Source organism: Panthera pardus, unplaced genomic scaffold, assembly GCF_024362965.1.
Source record: "Panthera pardus isolate Hobbes unplaced genomic scaffold, ASM2436296v1 HiC_scaffold_7, whole genome shotgun sequence".
NCBI lineage: Eukaryota > Metazoa > Chordata > Mammalia > Carnivora > Felidae > Panthera > Panthera pardus.
In genome coordinates this window covers 27497390-27521740 of record NW_026527002.1, presented here as the reverse complement: position 1 = coordinate 27521740, position 24351 = coordinate 27497390, and positions in this window count along the sequence as shown.

The window sequence follows — 24351 nt, the reverse complement described above, 5'->3', positions numbered from 1 at the left end:
GTGAAAATACCAACAACACAAAGGAAAAAAGAAAGAGAATCATAATAAAGGAATTTTGTTTTTAGAGCAGGAAGAATCACACGTACCAGGACTGCCACATTCTGTCAAAAACATGTGGAAAATATGTCTCCTACTCAAACAACTCTTGGCAACTGAATGATAACTGTGGGTGTTGGGTCAGTATCAGGTCCTCTTGACCACCGAGGCTTACAAACAGGAAGAAAAGGAAGCATCTGAGTCAGGTTCCAAAAAAGGACAACAATGTGTATGTCCTCACTGTGTTTGGTTATCTCTAAATGAAAATAAATCTGGTGCCACCTGGATCACTACCAGAACAAGGTGATGATCTAGAGATGGGTTCATTCTATTCTCTTGTAACTCTTGTGGGAAAGAAAAGCTGTTACAGTACAGTTATATCACTAAAAACAAGAGCAGAAAGACAGTGATGACATACATTTCACCTCACAGGTTTAGAACAAGGATGCGTCAGAGCACATTAAAATCTGTGGAAAAAACAGTCTGTCAGATAGAAATGAAGCCAGAGTGTCAGGATATCTTTGAGCTCAGCTCAGTTCAACCAATCAATCACATTCTTGCACAGATCCAATCAATAGAATGAAAGCTTAAATAAATGGGTACAAGCCAATGTCTCTCTAATGGTCACATAATGAAGGTGTATCTAATTACACATGGATGTCCAACTGATCCAGCACCATTTATTGAAAAGACTATCAATTCCTCATTGACTTATCTTTGAATTCCTATCAAAAAATGGTTTCTTGTAGCATTAGAGTAAGTCTTGAAATGTTACTGTGAGTCCTCCTCCAGTTTTTTCTTTCTTCTTGAGTATTGCATCCGCTGTCCAAGGTCTCTTGACTTTACAGACACATTTTAGAATGATTTTGCTGGTATCTAAAAATAACCTTTATAGGACTTTAATTAGAATTGAATTGAATCTCTATATAAAATTGGGAAAATATTCTAAACCAATAACATAGATTATCTTTCCAGTATTTTAGTCTTTATTTATTTCATCAGTGTCTTCTAGTTTTCCACACACAGAAATTGTGCATACATATTAGACTTGTGCCAAAGTACTTTAATTCCTCATGGTATTGGAATTTTTTTTTAAATTTTGAATTCCAAGTGTTCATTGCTGGTATACAGAGAAATAATTGGATTTTATATATTGATTTGATATTTTACAACCTTGCAAAAAATCAAGACTTTTACATAAACTCGTCTGTAAATAAAGACAGTTTTATTTCTCTCTTTCCAATATGTATATGTTTATTTATTGTTCTTGTCTTATTGCATTAGCTAGGACTTGCAGTACAATGTTGAATAGGAGTGGTGAAAGAAGATATCCTTGCCTTGTTCTAGATCTTAGATGTCTCACCATTAAGTATGACGTTAACTTCAGTTTTTTATTTAAGTCCTTTACCAAGTTGAGGAAGTTCCCATTCTACTCCTAGTTTGCTGACATTTTCTATCATGCGTGGGTACTGGATTTTGTCAAATTATTTTTGCCAGTTGATATAATTTCTATTCTTTAGACTTTTTTAGAGAGGCCATGGTAATTAGACATCACCTAGCAGATGTTGGAGGATGAGGAACCTGAGGAGATATGAAGGGGGATTTGATATTGATGATGCAGGGTTGGCGGGGGAGGCTTCTGGTTAAACTGACTTAGCAGAATTCTTACTAAAGCTGAATTTTACAAGGAAGTGAGCAAATTGGCCTAGGAGAAGTTTCAGACACATGACTCACATTTTGTCAGGCAAGGAATCTTTGTTAAGCATAATGGATGGTCTCATTGAATGAGTTAGGAAATGTTCCTTCTGCTTCTATTTTATGTAAGAGATTGTGAGGAATATCATTTGTTATAATTTCTTCTTTAAATGTTTAGTAGAATTGACCAGTAAAACCCTGGACATGATGTTTTGGGTTTTTTTGAAGGTTTTTAATTTCCTTATTCCATTTCTTCAGTTATAGATGTTTTTCCCTTTAACACAAAGATCAGTCTGTAACAGATTTTGAATAATAATAATAATAATAATAATAATAATAATAAAAACCTGGTCCTTTACCACAAATTATTTGAGTATATCTCCTCCAAATTGTTGTATACTCCTGTAGCATGAAATGAATGTGTTATAAACACATTGGCTGCCTTCCAGAATCCATGAGATGGGTGAAGTTCCAGGCCTGGGCAAACTAAGGAACTAAAGGAAACCGAGTGGCCAGGAACATCACCAAGACCTGTCCTCAGAACGGTCCGATGAGAACACCAGGAACATCATTGCTGCCACCATGTCACAGTCGATCCACTCAAGGGGTCTGTTGATACCAAACAAAGATGCTGCTGCCACCTCTACTGCCCCTGGAATAGGTCTTTCCTGCCTCTGAGTCTTGGAAAAACTCACTCTAGGTTCAAACTACTGGATTAGAATACTCATTTCTCAAACCAAGTTCCTTCATTGAAGTGGGTTCTTAAAATGCCTAAGATCTGGGAATGTCCTCTACCAGCAATGTCTGTCCTGTTTTTTCACTCTTACCTAAGAACCAGACTCTGGTTATGGACAATGGGTATATTGTTATAGACAATGGGCAGATGGTCCTTGGGTAGTCATTGAAGACACTGAAGAGGTTCAAATGAGGGATTGAGACTCAACACCAAGGAAACATCCCTAAAGCATGTGCCATCTCTTGCTTTGTGGCAAATAAAATCACTCATATAATTGCCTACAACTCAGGAGTATGTATTCCTCCAGTGACCATGTTTCATTAAGGGCATAAAGCCTTAAAATTCTCAGGAATACAAACTCAGAATCAATACTGTTCTTTATTTAATATTAAGCTGTAGGAAGAAAGAGGAAGAATCTAATCTTTAAGCCAGTGTCCCCAGAATTCATAAGAGAAATATCAAACCCATGTGGAAACTGATGGCATATACATAAGATTCTACACATTATCTACATGTAATGCTGACATAGTCTTTCCTTGATATCTTGTTTTTCTTTGCAAAATAAATATTAATACAGTAATTTCATGCTTTCTCAGGAGTGAGACAGAATTTTATATCTATTAAGAAGCCGTTATTAAGGAGTAGCACAGAAAAAGCCTGTAATAACAGTAATAAAATGATGCAAAATCATGTATCATCAGGGACCTAAAATACCCAAAACTTTTTTTTGAATGCTATAAAATAGTGTGTTTTGATGGTGGGATATGGAGAGGAAAATAGAAGAGGCTTGGGGACAAAGTGCTGTTTTCTTTGTTGCAGAATTGAGTACAAAATAGTTCCAATGACTTAGCATGTGACAAGCTCTTTCTTAGTTATTATCAAAGTTAAAGTGAATTTCTGGAGCATGGCATGTCTATAAGCCTTAAATTTGTAGAAATGACAGTCTGTCTGAGAAAAAAACTTTTAGCATATTCTCAGCGGTGGCTAAATGTGAAATGTGAGACCTCTCCCTGTTCTGCTGAATGAATTTTTATGGAGACCTGATGTGTGATTATCTTATTTCTGAGGGTGAAGGAAAATTTACCGTATCTTTGGCATATTGTGCTTCTATATGCCCTTACGTACTCTACAAAGAAACCAAGTTTAAAAATCACAGAAATGCACAATTATACTATGTAAAATCACAATGTCAAAAGGTACCATAACAACACAATTCTAGTGTTGTAGAGAATGGAAAATAACATTTAGGCAAAGAGCAAATCTAACAAACAATATTTTAATATGATGTGGGCCATGTAGCTGGTTTAATATGTGAAAAATATGTCCCTGGCCAGCATTAGAGTTACAAATTTCTTATTCATGCTCAAGCAAAATGTTACCAAGATCTGGCATGTCACAGAACGCATCACACCAGTGAAACTCTATGACTTGGATATGAGGCACCAGATTCTACTCCTGTACTCTCAGGTGAGAGGAAGCCACTCTTTTGACAGATCCTAATAGCCACTACCAAATAGCTCAATCTGACTCAAAACTATTGAGATAATCATAGTGGTATTTTTGCCAGCTCAGACTTTTCTCACAAATGTAAAACAGTAAATTATACAATGTCCAAATGCGAATGCATGATACACATCAATCTTTCCAAGTTTATTTTTTTTAATTTTTTTAATGTTTATTTTTGAGAGAACAAGCAGGGGAGGGGCAGAGAGAGAGGAAGACACGGAATCTGAAGCAGGCTCCAAGTTCTGAGCTGTCAGCACAGAGCTGGATGCAGGGCTTGAACTCATGAACACCGAGATCATGACCTGAGCCGAAGTCGGTCATTTAACCGACTGAGCCACCCAGGAGCTCCACAGTCTTTCCAAGTTTAAGTTGCAAGATTGGTGACATTGCATAGACTATGTGATCTGCTTACAAACCTGCTTTGCTAGAAGTTTGCAGCAACAACTATCTTTTACTCTGAAGTGATGGAACTTCTGATTTAACTACAAAAATATTGCATAGGTAGTTTTAGGGTCATTATTCAGAGACCTGGCTGAGTGGTCCTCATTCTGGAAATGTGAATTAAATAAGGAACAATGCATAACAGGTGGTAAGTGCATGTTCTTTCCATTGCATCGACTGCTATGAAAACGAGAGGAAAGAGATTAGAATACTATCAAAATTAGTGGAATACTATTTTCATGTCAGCACAGAGAATTTCATGGAGGTTTTATAAACAATTGCAAACCCATCCTCTTTGAGTATTGATGTTATTACAGGTTGCTGAACTTGTACAGCTTGCCATTTGAAGACAAGGCCCACTTCATATTCATTCCTATATGCCCACTGCCTTTCATGGTGTCTCCTTGTAGATTGTCTCATTTACTAATACTTAAATCTGAATAGGTAAAAGCAGACACTGAGATCTGGATTGTCATAAGAACTATTTTTTTTGTCTGATTTGATTTCCTCCCTTCACAAACAACAGCTAAACTTATTAAGTGGTTTCATAGGGCAGGCACTATTCTTTTTTTTTTTATGTTTATTTACTTATTTTGAGAGAGAGCACTAGCAGGGGAGGGGCAGGGAGAGGAAGAGAGAGAATCCAGGGAGAGGGAGAGAGAGACTCTATGTTGTCAGCGCAGAGCTAGATGCGGGGCTCCAACCCACGAATTGCAAGATCATGACCTGAACCGAAATCAAGAGTTGGTTGCTTAACTGACTGAGCCACCCAGGGGCCCCTGGACAGACACTATTCTAAGTGCTTCGCGTTCCAATTTATTGACTCTTCAGAACAACCCTATGAGATTCTACTATTACCCTTACACAAATGAGGCACAAGGAGGTTAACTTGCCCAACATACTACCACTATTGAGTGACTGAGTTGTGATTTGAACTAATGCGGTTCTGGATCTGGAGCTGTGTTCTCAATTATTCCACTAGGCTACTGAAGGCACACGTGAGTTTAAAAGAGAATGACAAAATTGGACCCTCTCAAACATTTTTGGCACTTTCAATATCTAAGCAACTTTTCTCTCTTGATTACTATAACTTTTCACTGAGATCCACTTTATTATTAATCAAAACAAATTTCTTTCTTATGGCACTCAACTCTGAAAACTTCAAATACCTTTAGTAATGCGAGGTAAGCACCACCTTTTGAAGATAATACTTTATAGCAATATTTCTACCAGTTCTAGTCCACTTGGAAGTCTTAACATCTGAGGAATATAAAGGAGTAAAATATTTGAAGACATAATTGTCTTTTCATGTATTTATTGTATATATCTAACATATAATTAAATATTTTTTGGCTGCAATGGAAAAAACAATGTCTGTTTCTACTATAAAGTCCAGCCCTTATCTGATGCACAGACCTGGATCCACATGCTCTAGGTTATAAAGCATCTTCCTTTTATAATGGAAGATATCTAAAATCTTCTCATTTGGAATTTCTACACATGTTAATTAAATTCTTTTGAAAATCCTTACAGCACTTAAACCTAATTTCTGATTAAAGTATTGAGGTTGGTTGTGTGATGCTGTCTTGCTGTCATTGTTGTTTGTTTTGCTTTATGTAGGGACTAGTTTACCTGCTGTCTCTTTTCCAAAGGCTGCTTCTAAAGTAACTCCCATTGCCCAGCCCAACTGAATGGAACACTATTGCATTAATGTTTAAAAAGCATTGACTATGGTGTTGGTAGACATGTTTTCAACTACAACATATTTTACGTGTAAGAATCAAATCGCTTAACTTCACTTGCTTTACGTCCCTCATTTGTCCTATGCGGATTGTGATCATCTATTCTTCATGGAGTTCTTTGCTCATTCACTAACTCATTCCATCAGTCAGCAGATCATTTTAGCATCTTCAGGGGCCAGACACCAGAGAACCTACAATGAGTAAACAAATTGCCTTCCTTCAGGAAATCACAGTGGAGTGCTATTGGAATTAAGTAAGAAAAATGTAGGTAAAGTCTTCAGTGCCTCATGCATAGTAAACCCTAAAAACACATTAGATATTTTAATTAAACCAGAGCATTTCCTTTACCCATAAGGGTTTAAAAGGATGAGCAAACCTATTTTCAGTCCTCAGGCCCTGATAATCTTTGGGGAAACACAGGGACTACCAACTAAAGAGAAATGGGAAGTTGGAGAGTGTACTGAAGCAAAGATGTGAGTGATTAATTTTACTTAAAGTTACATGAAAAGCTTCATAGAGAAGGGTATTTGATATTTGATATTTGGGCAGAAGGGGAAGAGGAATTCGGCAACTGGATAAGAAAAGAAAGGGCAATCTGGGATCTGGGTGAAAGGAATGGCGTATGTAAAAGCTGAGAGAGGTGAGGGTGCATGATATGTCATGGGAAAAAACAAGGATCTAAGCAGAGTGTAAAGATGAGAGATGAAATTGGTAAGGCAAGTTTGTGGTCATGTTGCAAGCAGCCTCAAATGTCATGCTAAGTAAGAAGTTGGAAACCATCTTAAATATCATGTGGAGAAATATGAAGGTTTTAAACTAGAAAATGAAGGGATGGGTGCGTTATTTCAGAAATGTCACAGCTATACAGATCTGAGCGTGAAACCCTAGAGATGAGAATGTCCATTACAGTCTATGGTAATAATTAAGGGAAGATACAAAGAACCAGCATTGTGAGGTGAAAAAGTAGACTACAAAATCACTTTGAAGGAGAAGGAGGACCATTTGGTGAAAGGAAGTAGGTAAGGAAGAAAGTGAGGGAAATGAATCTTTTGAAGATTTGAAATACAAATCATTATCCTTTTAGAGGTAATGTTGAATATTGAAGAGGTCAATCAAGAGTCAGGAGGGATATAGAAAGAGGAAAAAGAGAGAGAGGGAAGGAAAAGGAAGGAGTGAAGGTATGGGAGAGAAGAGATTGATACCAGGAGTTTGAGGTTAATCAGATTATATATATAAAATTGCTGCCCCTGGTAAATGGCTAGGTTGTTATAGATTTTAGAAATTAGGAATAAACTCAAAGAAATCAAAGACGCAGAATGCAGACACAGGTCACATTGAAGAAATATGGTCCAGTCTCACAAAAGACAAATCTAGTAGATTCAGGGATGAAGCACACATTTTCAAGGACCAGAGGATAAGAATAGTAAATGAGACCTGATAACTACACTGAAGATTCTTATATCTAAAACACATAACAGAGAAGAGAGGAATATTTTTTCTAATAGGTTTTAGTACATTAAAAATAAAACATAATCTAAAAACTAGGAATTTTAAAATTTCAGTGAAATAGGGAAATTGACTGGTTTTACATAAGTGGAAATTAAGGCTGAGAGACATTATAGCTAATAGATCTGACTCTCAGACTTCAGCTCCTGCTTTTATAATTTGAGGAATTTTCCCATTGTACTACTCTTTTTATCTTTCACACATAAGATGCTTACTGATATAATAAGAGAATACCGATTTATTGGATGAGGTAGATTTAGTAGGATACAAAGCAAAGCAATTTCATTTTCTCTAATCATTCCCTTTAACACTAGCTATTGAACAATACATAATTATTAACATGACCAGCCAAGTCCAGTATTAAAGCTCTCAACTTTCTGCCAATTAAATACATCTTCACTCCCCAGCTTGAATCTGTCTTAAGTGGAATGCACTGGTTTATTGTTTCTCTCCTGCTGGCTCTAGTTTCTGGCCTCTTCTAAATGTGTAAATTGAGGTTAGGCAGGGAGGTTAAGGGTCAGCAAATGTTCTAAGAGACTAGTAAAGTTTTAATATGGCCCTCTGGTTTTTCTCTCATAGGTGCTATTTTGGATTTCTCAGAAATATCTATCCTCAATGAGAACCTCTGGTTACAATTTCAGGCAGTTGGAAATGCCTCCTTCCACCTGGCTGGTAGCTTACAAGGTGAAGCACCCCCACTTCAGCTCCGACATCTGGAAATCTCCCCCAGGCTCTTTCTGAAGTGTTCCTCTCATTCCTGGCAGAAAGGCCTCTCGAGTGGGGTCATCTCAATGTACTCTCTCCTTCCATTATTCCACCACTGGTATAGTTGAGGCTGGCTCCCAACGAGGCCTTTCTTCTTAGTTACCAATAAACCAACCAGCCTAGAAATTGGGGACCTGTCCCCAAATCTCCCAAATGATCAGGGCACACGCTTTGTGAGAGTTATAATGAAGCTTGGAGTACGCCTTGAAACATCTTTCTTCCCATCTTCAAATGGGGTTGGGTATTGTGGTAGGCAGCTTCCTCATTAAACAACATGTCTGTTTCTCTTCTCCTCTATATTTCCCAGGGAACCCTGTTGTATCTCGACCACACAAATACCCACACATTTTACATTAGAAGCTGAAAATTCTGTATTAGTTTTCTGCTATTTTGTGTGAACTGTCTTAGAGCAAAAGATGAATGCCTGTCTGTCTTTAGGGCAAATGTTGTCACGGGAAAATAAAACAATACATGCTGTTTGGTGTTTCAAGTTTGTTTTTTTTTTAATATATGAAATTTATTGTCAACTTGGTTTCCATACAATACCCAGTGTTCATCCCAAAAGATGTCCTCTTCAATGCCCATCACCTACCCTTCCCTCCCTCCCACCCCCCCATCAACCCTCAGTTTGTTCTCAGTTTTTAAGAGTCTCTTATGCTTTGGCTCTCTCCCACTCTAACCTCTTTTTTTTTTTCTTCCCCTCCCCCATGGGTTTCTGTTCAGTTTCTCAGGATCCACATAAGAGTGAAAACATATGAAAGAATGAAATATGGTGTTTCAAGTTTTAATCTACGAAAAATTAACACTTCACATGCCATCTGCCACAATAGGAAAACCAGAAACAAAATAAGCACTTCATGTTTATTCAAATATATCATGTTAAAGCCAATTATCACAGAGGTTCTCATTCCACACTTCATCTTCCAGAACTTCCCATTGGCCTCCTCTCTCTCTTCTTTTTCTAGTCTTTCCCTGACTTCCATTCATTCCACTTTTCCTTTTTATGGTGTTTTTTTCTTTCATTTTTCAACTCTCGTCCCTGAAAAAATGCTTGCTGTAAAGGGTTCATAGAGCCATATTTGCTGCAGTTTAGGTGGTATATTCAGTACAAGGCAGTACATTTGCTCCACAGGTTGTTATATCACGCACCTTGGATCAAGATCCAAGGAGAAATCTGCTATTCCTTGAACCAACTCTAATAGCAGTTTTGCACAGCTTCTTCATTACCATGGACAACTGCTATTAATGATCTAAAATATTGAAATATCAGTTCGAGAACACTAAAACTTGCTAATAAACTGATTTTTGTGTGGATGATGAATCCCATGTTCATAAATATGGTGATCATGCATATTTTGACAGAGAGAGAAAAACCATAGGGTATGATGTTAGTATTACTAACACTAATCTTAAAATGTAGTAATGTAGATGGACAGTTTTTAATTTTTAAAAAATAAATTCTGATCCAATCTAGCCCCTTTTTATCAGGTCATGATTTTGGCTTTCCTACTTTCTGCCCATAATAACACTGTGTGCCACCAACCCTCATAAACTCTAGCCTCACTGCACTTGACACAGTTTAATGAAAGTGTATTATGGATGCATTGCTAAGTTGTTATCTGACAGAGTTGAAGTACAAATAATGAACACGTGGATTGACCACCTTCAATCTGTAGGCTATCTCATTCCTCTGTAAGAATGTAGCTGCAATGATCTGTTCCCTCCCTCCTCAAAACTATTTCCCAAATTCTATCTGATGACCTGGCATTAACAAACTATAGCTTTCTTTTTTCTATAAACTACCTTCTTAAAGCTAATTATCAATCACTCTTCACATGACCTTTTGTTCTCAACCTCTTATAGTGCAGCTACCTTCACTGTCAGGCAATAAAAATCGTTCTCACCAAAACCATCACTAGTCTTCCAGTTGCTACATCCAATCAATTGCTAAATTTCAGCCCTACATAACTTTCCTGTAACACTTGGCATTGTTCACCCTCACTCCCTCTTTCTAGAAACTCTATCCTGATCTCTGTATTCCCTCCTCTCCATTGTCTAGTAATCCTGTGGCAATTTCTACTCTTTCATCTGTTGACTTGCCCTTTGAACATTCACTGTGTGTTAGAGCTCCCAGACTATGGCCTTCTAATCTTGCTCCAAATACTCTCCTCTGGAGAAACACTCTCATTGCTTTAACTTTGTGCAAATTTTAATTATGTCTCTAGCTTTTGTCTATTTCCCAGCCTCCAAATCCAATTTTGCAATTGTCTCCTGAGAAAATAAACTTTGTTTTCACACAGCTCCAACTTAACATCCAGAATAAAATTCTTAACCTACCTATATTCACACACAGACTATCCTGCATATACTTCCATCAGACAGGAAGTGTATTTAAGGTTCAATAGCATGGAGTCTGGGACCACACTGCTTGGGATTACATATTGACTCTAGCACTGATAGTTTTGTGACTTTAGACAAGTTGCCTAACCTCTCTGTGCTTCACTTTGTCACATGTAAAGTGGGGATGATGATGGCAGCTCCTTTTAAGATTGTTATAAAGATGTAAAGAAGTTGTTCGTATAAAATATTTAGAAGAGTGTTCCTATGGATTGAATATTTGTGTTCCCCAAAACTCATGTTGAAATCCAAAGCTCCCAATGTGATGGTATTAGGAAGTGGGAGGCAATTAGATCGTGAGGGTGGATCCTTCATGAATGGGATTCAGGCCCTTTGAAAAAGACATTAGAGAGCATACTTTTTCTCTGTCTCTCTGCTCTGCACCATGTGAGCTATCTGAAAACTGGAAAGCATGACCTCACCAGATACGGAATCTATCCCTCAGGAAGCGTGTGAAATAAACTTGCGTTGTTAGAGCTACCCAGTCGATGTTACTTTATTATAACAGCCTGAAGGGACTTACACAAATGTCTAGTACATAGTAATCACTCCAAAGTTAGCCATTATTAGTCATTACTGCATTTACCAGAACATAATAAGCTTTTTAATCCTACGTCTCCACCCACTAAACACTGAGATTCCTGATGGTAGCAACCATTTCTCAGTCATCTTATGCCAGGTTCCTAGGCAGCTCCTGCCACATGGAAGATAATCCATGAAAGGCACGTTGAATAAAAATCTTACTGGCAGCCTGTGTTCTCACATTAATTTAGTGACTTACCACCATAGCAACTCCCCTCTCGATCATCAAAATCTGTGTGCATGCTTTAAGGACCTCTGTCCCCTATCTCCACTGCCACTGAGAATCTTCATCATATCAGACTTGGGCTATTGAAATAGCTCCCCAAGTAGATTGCCATGATCCTCACATATCATCTCTAGGCCTCCTTTCTTTAAAAAAAAAATCATGTTATTTCTCAGGTTGAAAGCCTCCATTCATTACCTTCTACCCACAGAATAAAACACAACTCCACAGTATAACATATGAGATTTTTCAAACCCTAGTCCTACCCCATTCCCCATCTCCTGTCACCCCCTTTAATGCTCCTGCCACCTTGAACTAAATGTTCAGCAAATATGTCAAGTTCCTCTAATGTCCAAGTCTTCACACAAGCCTTAAAGCTTTTTCCTACCTATGACCCTGAGAGAATCTTAGTTGTCTTTTAAAATTCAACTCAAGTGTGATTCGTCTGCAAGACCTTCCTGACTCCCCTAAGAATTTGTCATTCTCCCTTCAATGATTCCACCATGCCTTGTTTCTATTTCTTAATGACATTTCTCAGGCAACACTCTTGTTACTACTCACCCATATGTCTCTTCCATTAGACTACAATCAGTTCTTTAATCATAGGGGCGATGTGTCTCCCCCTTCCACAAAGCCCAATCAGTTGAAGATACTTAAAAAAAAATGACTATTAAACTCATCACCAAATCCAATCAACCCACTCAATGGACATTCTTATCATCTATTCTTTATTAGATACTGTATTAGTTTTAGCTAGGAAAATTAAAATGTTCCCCTATGTAAAGTAAGAAGCTGCTCAACTATAAAACAAAAATATTTCCTTTCCTTTTCTTTCAATTTGGGAAGAAGTTTGGTTAAAGAAAACAACATTCCTAGGAAGGTGGATAGGAGTGTGGAGAGGAGGTAATGATAAGGACCAATTTTTGTGTGTGTGTATTAGCTTACCAAAATACATACATACATACATACATACATACATACATACATACCAAGCAAGTACTAGGAGCCCAAAACAATGAAGTTATTCCTAGCCCACACACTCTTACAGTCATTTGCTGGGGTATCTCTTTTCCTCCTGACCACTGCTTCTATGTCCCCATTTCTTTTTCCCCCAATTCTCAGAGCTGGGCACCTGTTGTAGCAAGATTGAGAAAAGAAAAGAGAAACTTTGGAAGGTGCTGCTAGAGACATGTCTTACAGATTGCAATGAAGAATAATTTGCTCTTGCAGATCTGCAGTAATCAATGGGTTTTTATCCCCAGATATATGTACGGCTACATAATAGTTGCTGGCCTCGATGCAATGCATAGGCTTAGGTTTGAAATTCCACAGCTGCAGCACATATGAGGACATGGAAAGGCTCAGCAAATTCTACTGGGTGCTTTCCACCTTCCCTAGGCTTAGCAACAGCCACACAGAAATTCCTCTCTCCTTTTTATTTTATTTATAGTGTCCTTTTAGGAAAAAGGTTAGAGAAATCAAGGTAAAATACATTAAAAAGCTTGTTTATCCAAATTTATCATCAATGAAATGAAAGAATGTTGCAGTGGAAGGGGACCTAGATTACATGCCAAGTACTGCTAACTAATTATGGGATCTTGGTTGAGGCACGTGTTTTCTCCAGCCTTCAGTTTTCCTCTCCGAAAAAAAGAGGGTGATCACATGGACAATGTTTTATGCCTAAAGTCCAGTCAAGACCCAAGACCAAACAAACTGAAGAATTCAACTAATTTAAAAAAATAAGGAGTGTGTTGAAAATATCTGAACATAATAAAGTCCAAGCTTAGGCAAATGAGGACTATACATAATAGCCACATTAAAAACTCAGCTCAAATTCTCAGTCTTCCAGTCTCAAGTTACAGTTCCCAGCTGGTGATTATTGAGCATAAATGCAACTTTTGGGAGGAAACTGAATTGTTTCCCAGTATAGAGACTTTTAAAAATGGCAAAAGTAAAGTAAATCGTGCCAATGTTCTTGTTTGGAATTGAATGTGTGCATAGCACCGTGTCCTTTTACAAGGCCTTCCTGTCCTCTACATAATTTTGTTTTTCATAATTAGCACAATTACCTCTCTTTCATAGAAAAGGGGAAAAAATGCCCTGTTGGTGAAGCCAATTATCTGAATCGAGTCCATTGTTATTTCCACAAACAAGGAGAGGATTTATTACTGCATTCTTTCTTTAACACTTAGAGAGTGAGAAGACAATGGTTCAGGACTTTCACCTGAATTCACCCCTTTCTTACTTCTTAGGAGAAGCAAGCATTAGAAAGAGCACCTATGGGGTCACAGTCCTCAAATCCCCCCTAAGAGCCTCTATGCCCTTGGTCATAGATTTAGTGCTTAAGATCCTGATTTGCAAAAAGTTGCAGTTGAACTAGATAACTGGCTGAATCTAAAACCCAATAAATGTGCTTGTTCTTATTTTTAGACTTTATTTCTCTAAGTGAAATAAATGAGAGTAATATTAGTTACATCAATGGCACTACTAAAGCATTCACTGAGCTTCAATAATAAGAGTAACAATAACAATAAAACTTTATGGCTTTTTTTCTCAAAGGAAATTGGAACACTTTACCAACATTATTGTCTCATTAATCTCATGTCTTTGAAAAATCGTGCAGCGTTGGGAGGATGGAAGGGTATGAACCAGGGAATCAGACAGACCTGTTTTCCATGTACCTACCTGGAAATTGTTTCAGTCATGAGTAAATAAGATAATGTACATCAAGTATGTACCTGCACAGTAAGCACTCAATACATAATTCTCTCCCTACTTCTCTATCTCTCCAGACCTATAGCCCTTTACCCCTCTGCTCTTCTCTCCCTCCCCCTGCTCTGGCAATCCCTCCCCTCTCCCTTCTCCCCTTTTGTAACCGTGCAAGCTGAGACAATTTCATTAAAGTTTTTGTCTTATTTTTGTTTTAGTGGCACAAAAGTATTCTGATCCCCTCTGAAAGAGCTCCTATAAGTTTGCTATCACTATTCATCTGTCAAACGTAGGCAAGAGTCCAGCTCTTACCTTTAATCAAGTCTCCAGAGGGTAAGTAACTGCAGATAAGTAACTCTTTGTCTCAATATCACTCTTCTTGGGTTCAAAAGAGTCTTAAGTTTGAGGCATCCTAATGTCTACACTTCGGGCACCTGCATGAAACAGTAAATCTCTAAATGGAAATATGCTAAAATCTAACATGGAATGAGACCTACAATTCCCAAGAATTCAAGTTATAATCTCTGTGTCAGTGTCTTTCTGTACATATGTCTCGTTGGTTGCCCCAAACCCTTTGCTACATACCACCTGTTTAAACGTTGTAGCCTTGCCCTGGGACATCATGAGAAAGACTGCACATTCATGCTTGGGTCGGGTTGTTCAACAGGGAGCTGTGTACTGTTTGAGGCCGACATAGTGGTGCTGGTGGAAGAAGCAGAAATAAATCCAAGAGCCTCTCCCCCTTCCATGGTAGGGTATCTTAGAATGAAAGTCAACTGACTTTTTCCCCACCCAAACACCTTCAGTGGGGATTATCTCTCCATTTCCAAACTAGGAGAAGTGGGAGTTTTGTAACTACAGACTGTGAAGTTTTATTTCATAGAAGGTAGCGTAATGTGTGAAATTTTAAAATACATATAGAAGAAATAGCTTATTCAAGAAAGTGTCATCATGTAGCCACCCTGAGGTTTTGCCCAGAGCAAGAGGTAGTAAATGACAGTGTTTATTCAGATATATACTTGGACAGCCTGATACTCTAGGAAATATTGCGATTTGTGGGATACTGAACTTGATGATGTCTTAGAGAAAAATAAATCATGATTTTAGGAGCTGGCTACAAATTTCTCTGAATCATAGTCGAATTGTGAGGCCCAGTCACTGGCTTGAGCACCATCTTCATTTTTGAAAAGAATGGAGCAAAACTGGATTCTATAAGCACACACACACACACACACACACACACACACACGAAATTATGAGAAACAGTTCCTGAATCAAAGTGAAAGGGAGTGCAATGAATAATCCTTTAGAAAAAGCAATGGATTTAGCAATGGGGACTGATTTATAAGTTAGTATTTTGAGAGGCAGATTTGTATACCTTGGCTCAAATAATTACAAAGGAAGACAGTAATAATGTAGGATTACAAGGTTGTAGTTTTAAAACCTCCTCTTTTGGAGGAGCAAAAAAAGTGTGGTTGCATTTTTAAAGGATATAGCAAAGCAGAACAATGAGAAATTAGGTAAAAGAAAAGCTGAACTGCTCTCACGAACATTTTCTCAACAGGAAGATGTGTTACCAAAGAGTGGCGTCTCCCAGGACTGCTAGAAATGCTTCACTGTTCATGTCATTTCAAATAAAATACATAAAGCTGCCATAGCAGGTGGACAAGGTGACCAGATGGGTCTCCTGTCTCTAATTTCTGTGATTTAAAGGTTCTGTCCTATTACCCAGCAAGAAGCACTGCTTCTTAGTGATTCCATTTATAAAATGATCCTACTGGTGTTTTCTCTTAACTTCCACCTTTGCAAACTCTTTTCGTTTTCACCTATGCAGTAAGACTCCAGATTACTGTATTCAGCATCACAGAGAGGGGAGGGTAAGGAGGGCGAGTTAAACAGAGTAAGTGGTTACTTACTTAGGAAAAATATTAAAGGCAAGGGAAACTGGAGGGAAAATGAAAGATCATCACACGCTAGTGAGTTTCTCTGCATCCAAATGGAATTTTGATTCAGATACCACATTTCTGTAAGAAAAGCTGCATTGAGTGTAGAAAAAAACCTTCACATTAATCTTCCTGTTGACAAGGCTAAGGAAAAACAAACAACGGAACTAATTTAACACTGGTTTATTGAAGTTCTCAGATCGTAATTTGATTCTTGAAGAAGTCACAGGATAGTGACAACCTTTGGGTGACACTGAGCATCTCCGACTTGTTAAAAGCCTTTTCATGACAGTTCTGGAATGTAATCCATGTGTGCCATTTACATGATCTATGTAAATCTTTATCTTTTGGTCCAGATGGACTTGGATTCACAGGATGAAAAACTCTCAGATGGCAACCCTTGCTGGGTTTCAGTTATAAATACAAGGTTTAGCCTGAATCTTTTCTCCCTATTGTGGGCAGTTGTGAATGGGGCCCATTGTGAATACTGTGTATTAATTATAAGAGACTGGATCACTGGTGGTTGCAATACACTTCAGCAGAATTCAAAGCTGATTTTTTGCTGTCAGAATAAAAGAATTTTAAATTGGATTTAATGTTTTAAGCTCGCATAGACTAGCAGGGGGACCTCTTAACCAGTCACTTAGTGTGAAAAATGAAAGAGAAAGGGATCACTTATGTCAGAGTTCAAAACTGGAGCAGGGCAGGGTTGGGGGGGGGGGGGGGTGGTCATTAAGGAGATGAACCTTATCATGTCCTAACCAGATGAAGGCATGAACTTTGAACTGGCCCACACTGCAACTCTTCCAAAGACTCTGCCCCAACACCTGCAACTTTGTTGCAGTAAGAGACTGCTTAGCGATAGCCTTCGTAGCCGGTTACATTCAGCCAACATCAGTTTCCAACATCAATCAAATTTCTTTGCAAATAACACACAAAGGTGTTAAAGTCCTTGACTTTTGTTCCCTAGGGGACACGTTTTGTGTTGCTACTTAAATCTGTGCTCCCCAGGGGCGCCTGGGTGGCTCAGTCGGTTAAGTGTCCGACTTCGGCTCAGGTCACGATCTCGCAGTATGCGAGTTCGAGCCCCGCGTCGGGCTCTGTGCTGACAGCTCAGAGCCTGGAGCCTGTTTCAGATTCTGTGTCTCCCCCTCTCTGACCCTCCCCTGTTCATGCTCTGTCTCTCTCTGTCTCAAAAATAAATAAATGTTAAAAAAAATTTTTTTAAATAAAAAAAATCTGTGCTCCCCAAATTACAATTCTGAGACCCCAGACTAGTACTTTGGCTTTATTTCAGCTCTGCTGCTTTCCTTTGGTTTTAACTTTATTTACTTATTTTAAGAAAGAGACAGAGCGCTCACAAGTGGGGGAGGAGCAGAGAGACAGGGAGAGAGAATCCCAAGCAGGGTCTGCACTGTCAGCACAGCAGCGCCCTACTCCGGGCTCTATCCCACGAAGTGTGAAATCATGACTTGAGCCGAAATCCAGGGTCAGATGCTTAACCAACTGAGCCACCCCCGTGCTCCACTGCCACTTTTCTCGGTTGACACGAGCAAGACACACTCTACCACTGAAGCATTAGGGTCATTTGTGACAAACTGCCACGTTCTGGGATCCACAAGGAAGAAGAACAAGACAATTCCTCTTTTTCTCATGCACACACACACGCACACACTCCTCCACCCCAGGCCTCCACCACCTATCAGTCTCGTTTCCATTTCTTTCTTCTCCCAGACATTGTATGAGAAGCATCAACCACAATGACAGTAAAAGACAGAGCATAGTTGTTGGATTTAACAAAACAAACGGAAGCCTTTGTTTTCCTCAGAACCTGGATGGAATAAGAAAGTCTAAGCTTGCACTAAAGAACATGAATGCCATTTTCCACACCTGCCCAATTTTATGACATTTGACTCCGTTGCTATTGGGCACTCTCACTGTGCACCCTCTACAGTAAGTCCACCCACACATCTACATCATCTTTTTCCTTAAATTTCACATGTAGGTGAAATTTTCAACACTCCTTTCCTGGCATTTTGCATATAGCTTTTTGTAGCTCTTAATATGTATTTCTGTAACTAATTAATGTATGAACATGTTTATTTTTGACATAGATAATGTAATCTGGAAGGGAAGATACAAGTTCTAAATGTGTTTATATTATCTGTTCCTGAAGTTTTAGCCCAGAGTTAGGAATTTTTTAATTAAAAAGTTTGTTGCATGAAGAAAATGGATGAATTTATCAAGAAATGGATCCCTGCTTACTCATATGGGAGGATCAAGGGAATATCTAATGCTTTGGGTACAATACAGGGTCCTATTTTTGAGATAATGTTGAATTATTGTTGCAATATACTTACCAAGAAGTTGGCAAAGCCATTACCTGGAAACTTCTTTCAATGAGAATCTGTAAGGCTTCGAAAAATATCTCATTTTTTCTATGAACTACTCTTACAAATTTGATATATATTGGGCTGATATATGTCTCTTGAAAATATCCACACACATAGGTTAGTTCTAGTACATGAGTTTACTTAGAAAATAAGTACTGCTAAAATTAGAAATAAGACAAAGACGCTATCTCTGCTATTATTCAATATTATATCAGAAGTACTAGCCAATACAAGAAGGAAAAGAACTAAGAAGGAATAAAAAATGAAAAAGAAAATATGATTGTCCTTATTATTCCATTTAAGAATATGACAGTATTCTTAAAAATACCAATCAAGTTTACTGTTGTGTTAGTTGAGCTACTAAGGGAATTCAGCAAGGTTGCAAGTAAAAAAACAAAACAAAAAAACATACAATTATTGGTATCATTGTAATTCAGTAATAAATGCTTAGAAAATGCAGTGGGCCAGAGATTCCATTTATTGTGGCTACAAACTATTATAACCATATTATTCACTTTATGTTGTCTATAAATTAGCATCTATCTATCCTTATCTTCCTTATTAAAAGAGTCTGATGGTGTTCAGATTCTTATCTCTGACAGAAGGGACACCATTCCCAGCTCAGGAGTATATTCTAAAAAGACTAAGTCAGCTATTGATTTTTAGCATTTCCTTTGCTTATGATTGGTTTGGGACAGCCCCTAAGCCAGTGGTAGCTGGGAAACGTGAGGGCTGCCCCTCAGAAAGAGTTACTTGCCCCTCAGAAAGAGTTACAGGCTCTTTTTCTAGTAGTTTTTTCCCTGTCTAGCTGTGATGCCTGTGTGGCAGCCACTCAGTGACAAGGAGGGAAACAAGCCAAAGGGGAAAAGAGAAACGTTAAGCATGACTAAGCTGAAAGATGGAAAGAAACTGTATTCTTGATGATTACTGAAGCCACTGAATTGACCGATCCTTAAGACCACTACTCTGTAATTGTGCTTCATAAGAAGATACACTTTCCTTACTATTTAAGCCATTTACCAAATAAGAGAAACAACGGACAGAGGGATTTATTTGCAATGCACCTAACCAATCAAGAATTATATCCAGAAGAAAGGAAAAAGAGAGTGAGAAAGAAAGAACAAAAGCTCTTATAAATTTATAATAAAACCATAAATAATCAAATAAGAAATCAGTGAAGGATATGAACAGGGAATTTACAGAAGGAGACAATAGAATATTCATGAACATAAGAAAGAATGCCCACCTCAATAGAAATCAGAAAAATTCAGAGTAAAACATAATGAGTATAATTTCCAGCTCATCAGACTGGCAAAAAAAAATGTCTGACTAAATTAAAATCACACTGATGATGGTATGGATAATTATGAACTCTCATGGAGGCTAATGAGAGAGTTAATTGATATAACACACACAAAACCAATTCAACCATGTCTGGCTAAAGATGTCTATATCCTTCAAGTCAGTCGTTTATTTTCTAGATGTAACTCTTAAGCAAACTCTAGCACATCTGCACAAGAATACATGTACAATAATATCTAAAAGCATTTTTATTATAAAGGAAACTGCTTAAATATCTATCATAAGGAGAATGTATTAATATTATTAATTGAGTGGTATAGAATACCATAGTTTAAATAAATGAAATAATCCATATATAACCTGGATAAATCTTATATGATACAATGTTGAGAAAAAATTACAACACTATCTAATATGGTATCCATAATAGTTAAAAAATATATAACATATACATTGTTTTTTGATGTACAGTCACATAGTAATAATAAAGCAGATATATGGGGATAATAAACACTAAATTAAGGATAATGGTTTCTTCTGGATCATAGAGGGAAGCTTCAACATTTTGAACTCTCATTTTTAAACTCTTTTGAAATTCAGATTTTTGAAAGTTAATATTTTTTCAAACTGACCACTTTAAGAAATCCATGGAGGAGGAGCCAAGATGGCGGAACAGCAAGAAAATTTTTTGTGTGTCTCCTGTCCATGAAATACAGGTAGACCAACACTAAACCATCCTGCACACCTAGAAAACTGATTGGAGGATTAACACAACAATCTGCACAACTCAAACCACAGAATTCAGCAGGTACGTGGTGCAGAGAGGTGAACTTGGGGAGAGAGAAGCCAGAGGTGGGCAGGGAGCCGCCTTTGCAGGCGTAGAGAGGATAAAGACTGGGGCGGGGGAGAATACGGGAAAAACACCCCTCCCCCAAAAGCAGCTGGAGAGAAAGTGGAAAATTGGAAACAGCCACAGGGACTAAACTAAAAAGGGAGAGAGGAGAAAGGAGAGGGTTTAAATTCCATTAAGACTGTAAACAAGGGGAGCGCAAAGGCTGCAACTCCGCAGTTCCATACCTGGCTCTGGTGCTCTGGTGGGAAGGGTGAATCCCTAGGAGCAGAGTGGGGTCCGGGAGGTTCTCGGGCCACACGGGGAAAAGCGGTTCCACTGCTGGAAGGACATTTGGTAGAGACTGTTGAAGCCATCTGGTCCCAGCCCAGAAGGGGGCCACATTCGCTGGTGCTGGAACAAGGTCCTTAAGGTGAAGCCTGGTGCCGGACGTGTGATGTGATTTTCCATAATCCCTGAAAAGCTGCTGCTACACTATCTCACGAACTTTTTCTGGGGCGAGCTGGCAGCTGGCTGCAGTCTTGGGGCACCGGCAGCAGCGGGGTCCAGCAAGTGTTCCTTGGTACAGCCGGCATTCAGTCATTGCTCGGTGAGACCCTCCTGCAGAGAGTCAGAACAAGTCAAAGCTGCAGTCCTTCAGAAGTAAGGGGCCAGGGAAAATAGCCACATCTGAGACAAAACTCAGCAGAGAGGTACTGCCTGGGGCTTGGTCACGGACAGTGAAAAAGCAGGGAGTGGACGAAAGCTGAAGACAGAGGAGGGGTGCCCAATTGCTGATCGGGGAGAACAGAATTCTGATACTAGAGACTGGGTAGCTGGGTGGCGCTGTTTTCACCGCTCCTGCGTTTTCACCGCTCCTGCGTTTGCGCATACGCACCTACAAGCAACAATGTTCCACCCCATTAGGCTACCAGCGCCATCTAGTGGAGAGCATAGCCATTACAGAGTCCACCCAACAGGGCCAACCTCGCTCTTCAAGAGCACAAGTCTCACTGCCTGCTTAGTTTATGGACTATAAAGTGCTTCATAGTCTGACTTCTAGGAAAAACAAAGTTTTTCTAGGGAAAAATTTTATTAAAAATATTTTTCTTTAATTTTTTTACTATATTTTTTATTTTTATGTAAATTTTTTTCAAATTCTATTTTACTTTCATCATTTTATTTTAGTCTACTACAGTGTATTCACTTTTTCAAATTTTCAAACAATTTCCTTTTTTCTTTTTTCTCTTTTTTGTTTCTTTTATTTTTCTTGAATACAGAAAGAGAAAAAAATTCATTTTTATTTTCAATTTTTACTAAAAATATTTTTCTTTAATTTTTTCTACCATATTCTTTACTTTTGTATAAATTTTTTCAAATTATATTTTACTCCCATCATCTCATTTTATTCTACTTCAGTGTATCCATTTTTTCAAATTCTCAAACAATTTCCTTCCCCCCCCCTTTTTTTCTCTAATCTGCCAAACCACTTTCACCACCTAGACCAAAACACAACTAGGATCTAGCATCATTTATTCTATTTTGTGTGTGTGTGTGTGTGTGTGTGTGTGTGTTTCTAAGTTTTTAAGTTTTTATTTTTAATATTTTTTAATTTAATTTTTTTAATTTTAATTCTTCTACCTCATTAATTCCTTTTCTCCCTTTGACAAAATGAAGGAATTCACCCCAAAAGAACACAAAGAAATGACAGCTAGGGATTTAACCAACACAGATACAAGCAAGATATCTGAACCAGAATTTAGAATCACAATAATAAGAATACTAGCTGGAGTCGAAAATAGATTAGAATCCCTTTCTGCAGAGATAAAAGAAGTAATAAGTAGAATGAAATTAAAAATGCTATAACTGAGCTGCAATCACAGATGGATGCAGCGGCGACAAGGATGGATGAGGCAGAACAGAGATTCAGCAATACAGAGGACAAACTTATAGAGAATAATGAAGTAGAAAAAAAGAGGGAGATGAAGGCAAAAGGGCACGATTTAAGAATTAGAGAAATCAGTGACTCATTAAAAAAGAACATCAGATCATAGGGGTCCCAGAAGAGGAAGAGAGAGAAATGGGGATAGAAAGGTTATTGGAGCCAATCATAGCCGAAAACTTTCCTAACCTGGGGAAAGACACACACATCAAAATCCAGGAAGCACAGAGGGCCCCCATTAGATTCAACAAAAACTGACCATCAACAAGGCATATCATAGTCAAATTCACAAAATACTCAGGCAAGGAGAGAATCATAAAGCAGCAAGGGAAAAAAAAAAAGTCCCTAACCTATAAGGGAAGACAGATCAGGTTTTCAGCAGACCTATCCACAGAAACTTGGCAGGCCAGAGAGGAGTGGCAGGATATAGTCAATGTGCTGAATCAGATAAATATGCAGCCAAGAATTCTTTATCCAGCAAGGCTGTCATTGAAAATAGAAGGAGAGATAAAAAGTTTCCCAGACAAACAAAACTTAAAGGAGTTTGTGACCACTAAACGAGCCCTGCAAGAAATTTTAAGGGGGACTCTTTGAGGGGAGAAAAGATGAAAAAATAAATACATACATACATACACACCAAAAGCAACAAAGATTAGAAAGGACTGGAGAATACCACCAGAAACTCCAACGCTACAAGCATCATAATGGTAATAAATTCATATCTTTCAGTACTCACTCTAAATGTCAATGGACTACATGCTCCAATCAAAAGACATAGGGTAACAGAATGGATAAGAAACAAGATCCATCTATATGCTGTTTACAAGAGACCCCTTTAGACCTAAAGACACTTTCAGATTGAAAATTAAGGGGATAGAGAACCATCTTTCATGCTAATAGTCAACAAAAGAAAGCTGGAGTAGCCATACTTATATCAGACAATCTAGACTTTAAAATAAAGACTGTATCAAGAGATACAGAAGGGCATTATATCATAATGAAAGGGTCTATCTACCAAGAAGACCTAACAATTGTAAATATTTATACTCCAAATGTGAGAACACCCAAATATATAAATCAATTAATCACAAACATAAAGAAACTCATCAATAGTAATACCATAATAGTGGGAGACTTCAACACCCCACTCACAGAAATGGACAGATCATCTTATCAAAAAATCAAGAAGGAAACAATGGCTTTGAATGACACACTGGACCAGATGGACTTAACAGATATATTCACAACATTTCATCCTAAAGCAGCAGAATATACGTTCTTCTCCAGTGCACATGGAATGTTCTCCAGAATAGACCATATACTGGGACACAAATGAGCCCTAAGTAAGTACAAAACAATCGAGATCATAGTGTGCATATTTTCAGACCACAATACTATGAAACTCAAAATCAACCACATGAAAAAATTTGGGAAGGTAACAAATACTTGGAAACTGAAGAACATCCTACTAAAGAATGAATGGGCCAACCAAGAAGTTAAAGAGGATAATAAAAAGTATATGGAAGTCAATGAAAATGATAACACCACAACCCAAAACCTCTGGGATGCAGCAAAGGCGGTCATAAGAGGAAAGTCTATAGCAA